The sequence below is a fragment of the Corvus brachyrhynchos genome, unplaced genomic scaffold (genome assembly GCF_000691975.1).
Source record: "Corvus brachyrhynchos isolate BGI_N302 unplaced genomic scaffold, ASM69197v1 scaffold101, whole genome shotgun sequence".
In the NCBI taxonomy this organism is placed as follows: Eukaryota; Metazoa; Chordata; class Aves; order Passeriformes; family Corvidae; genus Corvus; species Corvus brachyrhynchos.
In genome coordinates, this window is record NW_008237239.1 from 22,969,313 (window position 1) to 22,974,064 (window position 4,752).

Consider the following 4,752-nt stretch of genomic DNA (forward strand, 5'->3'; position numbering starts at 1 on the left):
AAGTGCCTTTATATGACAGCTCAGGTTTTAGTCAACTTATTGAGTTTAATTTTCTAATGGCTGACAATAAATAAATAAATAATAAGTCAAGATAAGCATCCATTAAAACATTTGTACAGAAGCCAAGCCCTGTGCAGATTGAACAAGCTACCAAAAAAAAAAAGCAACTATTTTTCACACATGCAAGTGCTACAGCCTTGCAAGTGCCTGAATCCTCAGAGGCTGGAGCTATTGGGAATGATAGGCACTGAGAAAATTTGATTCATTTGTTTCACTGGTGCTCCCATAATTTCTGCCACTTGTTTTTCTTCACAATGTTACCTGGAGCACAAGACAACACTTTCCCCACCTTTACAACACCCAGGCCATAACTTACCTTAGAATTAAAAAGTTTATCCAATTTCAGCTTGCCTCAGCACACAAACCAATGCAGTTTAGGAGCATCCTGAGCACAATTAAATTTTACTGCAAAGCAGAACTGGAGGGGCTTCTAAAAACCTCAGAGCACTTTGCACAGAAATGATTTTTACCTACCACAGTATTTTGTAACATTTCTACTCCTAAGCCTTCACGGAGAGAACCAGCAACTCCCCTGAAATCACAACACAACTCAGGCCGCGTCTAGACTGGAAAGGTTCACCACCAGAACTGTGTAAACACCACACAGAAAAATCCAAACTCTTGGCCAACTCCAATCTGTTTCCAAAGCCCCCCGACAAACAGTAGTGCTGCTGTCAGTGCCAGCCCCGCTGGGCAGGCAGAATGGCTGGGCTACCTACAAAACCAGAGCACTCCTTCTCCTGGCTCCTGCTGCATCAGCACCACGGCCTCTGCCAGCACAGCGACAGAGGCACAGCACCCAACACGGAACTGCTCTGCCCAGGAACAGAACCTCAGCCCCTTCCTCAGCACAAAACTCTCATGTCCTAAGGCACTGGAGTACCCAGAGCTACAGAACCATTTCTGCTCCCCCCATCTGCTCTGGAGGACACTTGAAAAAGCAGAATTTTCTCAGCACAAGACCTGGGGAGGGGTTGTGTGCAAATGTGTGTATTTTGCATTCGCCCTGGACTGCGTGTGGAAAGAACGCGCTGTGTGAACAGACACCCGTTTTTGCAGTGAATTCCAAACACACTTGAGGACGAGCTTGTTTACAATCCAGTAGTAAGTGCCAAAATCAGCTTCAGGTCTCACAAGAATCCTGTCTTCTACTGCAGAGAGTTGGAGCTGGTGACAAACTGATTTGCATGAGATGTCATCCTGACTTGGAAGCAGCTGCCTCTGGTATCGGTTGGATTATCTTTTGCTAACACAGAGACCCTCTGTATTCAATCTCTCAGTTCCCTTGAAAGTGCCTGTAAAATTCCTGATTATAATGAACACGGGACCCAGAGCTCTAACTATGTCACATTTTTCTCTGAGTGCCCAGGAAGGGAAGGGCCAAGTGCGTCAGCAGTATTTGGACTCGCACCAGTTCACAGCGCACTCGAGGGGATTGTTTTGTGAGGGATGAGCTGCTGGGATGCAGCATGTTCCAACCAACAGCTCCAGCCTGGGCCCAGAGGAGGCCACTCAGAGCAGTGATTTCCCATGTTCACTATTCAAGCTACTTCTCTAGAACTCTTGTGTGTTGTTTGAGCAGCACAAAGCAACCTCAGTCGTGATGCATCTGCACCAGAATTTCCTCCGTTAATCACTGCTGAGATCAGTGGTGAAATGGAAGCTATCAGCTCCTTAACACTTGTTTCAGCTGCAGCAATACAGCACCACGAGTGTGGAAGGACAAACAGGTAGAGTAACACTTTTCTACCCTCAGTTTTCAGAGATGTCAACAACAAAGCTGGTGGTTTTGTTGTCTGAAGTCTCTTGATGCAACCACACTGGCACGTTGCCTTTATAAACCAGTACTTCAAAGGGAGTTCATGTATTGGTTTGGCTTTTCCCTCTTTTTAGGTGACCAAAGGCAAGACCTTAGAAGGAAATATTTCCATTTATTCCATGGTCCTTGGGCTCCAAGACTTTGCTGTACCCCAGGGTGGATATTGTTTACAGACAGCACTTAAACACTTTAGACAGTACTTTTATCCTAAAGAGCTCAAGGAAGAATGCTTTTGGTTTGCTGCTTTAAAAACATGTTTTGAAAGAAAAATGTTGAAATGCAATGGGCCCAGTAAATAGCCCAAAACCAAGCTCCTCTTGAAGAAGGCCAAGCACATCTCAAGAAATATGTTTGCAAGGAGACCCCAAAACTTCCTTACAGTGTCTTACTGCTCCCTACTGGAAATAGTTTTTCAGGAAATAGTCCTGGTTTTCAGCACCTTTTTGCATTTTGATTTGTCCTCTGTCTGTGCATTAACATCAGAGCTAAGGGGCTCACAGGAACAGAGCAATTATTATTTACATCAAAACTATGTCCTGTCTCTTGCTCTGTCTTCACCAATACACAGGAGTAGATGCCCGAGAGAACAGCGCTCTTTATTTTCAGAAAGGTCATCTATGAAACAGCTTAATAGTAAAATCCCCACCTCCTTCTACAAGCAAACACTCATCTTTGCCTTGCAGCATTAGAACCCATCTCAAACACGTTGTTGGAGGAATAAGCAACTGTTCAGACCTTCAACCTAACGCTGGAAACGCGTTCTGGCCCAAACACAACCCAGCTGCTGTGAACGATGCACAACACCCGCAGCTCTGAGGGGTGCTGCCAAACTCTGCCAGCGCAAAACTGCTGCTGCATGGGTGAAGCAAGGCTGTGAGACTGATGTCATGATGATTTTTTGCTTTTTCTTTTATACCCCTTTTATATACCTTTTATAGCTTTTTGTATTCTTAGTGGTTTTTTAGCCTACATTCTTAGACTTACTTTGTCAAGCTAGGAGACTGAACACCTTAGAAGCCTCATAGTTAGGGATCAGAAGGCCCCAGACCCCAAGGTCCTCTCCACAACACACTTTGTAAACTAAGATAGGACCATCCAGGGGGAAGGCTCCTTGGGGAGGGGGCTCACTCAAGCCTCTCACTGGGGAATCTTTGATAGATAGGCTAATTAGTGAGACCTATAATGTTATACCAGGTCTATTGTGGGTGTGCATTGTGGTGTGCATCTCAGCGCATTCCACCCGGACATGGCGCACCTAAGGATCCTGAAAATAAATACTGAGGTAAAACCCCTTTTTCCCTTCTAACCGTGTTTGATTCTTGATTTTAAGACCAGGAAAAGGCTGCTTTGAGACACATGCCACAGTTAATCACAGCTTAGGGTTAATAACGTTTTCTCTCCAAGACTGGTTTACCAGCACACTGCGAGGGAGCTCAGAGCACTTGGCACACTCTCAGAGATACAGGGTTTATTGATTAATAATTACTCTGCAGGAGAGAGAACAGCTCAATTTAGAAGTTATTTTTCTGTTTATTTTTGTTCTCTTACATAAAGTCCCACATCAGGCTTTACCAAAAAGGCACCTCTCTGCTGCAGTGTCTTTGTTCACACATGGGTTTGCCCAAAGAGCAGCAATTGCAGGTTACTCTTCTTCCCAAGAGCCCTGAAGGAACAATAACCCCACTGAAGGACTTCAAAAACTTATGGCACCTGTAACAGGGTCCCTGAGGACTGCGACAGCTTAAAAGGGACTAAGACATGGCACAACCCCCACAGCTTCACCCTCAGTCTATGTCCTACCGTCTCCGGGCATCACATTTTTGCCATTATGTAGCACCAGAAACAGAAAACCATCAAGTCACTTGTAGAAGAAAACCTTCCTACTTCTGTAGTTTATGGAGCATTATGACAAGCTTGAAAATAGCTTAGCAATGCTGAAATTGCTTTGCATACAAGTGATAACATCTCCCAGGTGAACATGAAATGATACATTAACATTGTAGGGGAGGAGGGGAGGCAGGCATGGGATGAAATAAAGCGTCCTACTCAGGAAAGCAAATCAAAGACAGGAAATACAAATCCAACAGAGTTTCTGGCTTGTCTCAATAAGAAATTTAGCATTTACATTTTTTTATTGCCACAGGGAGGTGGCACACAATGCTATCTCCAGAACAGCAGGAAGAGATGGTATCGTCCTATTTTACAGGTTTTTTTCGAGACTGTTCACAATCAGAAATTAGCCAGTACAGAAGGAACCTAATTAGAAGGCTACAAGCAAGGAGTGAGGTCACGTCCCCAAAAGAGGGGAAACCACACTCTCTCAGGCTTCTGCCAGGAGTGGGGCATGCTACTCCCAGGACAGGGTTGGGGGTACACTGCTGAGGAACACCCCATGCCTGTGGCACTGAGGCACTGCTCCCGTGCAGCTCTTCACCTGCTTTGTCCCTTGGACAACAGGAACAAGCAACAGGGCCAGTTTAGGCTCTGGGGGTGCCCGAATGCATCACCCAGAACTTGCACTTACAGCACTTAGTCCTCCAGGCACGTTATTCCAGGGTAGTGGTTGAGCGCCTTACACAACACGTTCCCACCTCAGTTTTCCTACAATGACAATCAACTGTTAACTCTCCAGTACTACCCTGAAAGCCCACAGGCACTGAGACCCAAGTCTAGCTAAGTATAAAAGAAAAGCTGTATGGGACCAAGTTCACTGTTGTCCACTTTGCCTCACCCAGGGGCAGCATATTTATGTAACCACTGGCCAGTCAAAGCTGGTATCCGAATCACTATTTAAAATACTGCATTACCACATTCTTAAGAGGAAGAAAGTCAATTTACAAGAACACATATTTAAGAAACACTACTTGCTCTTT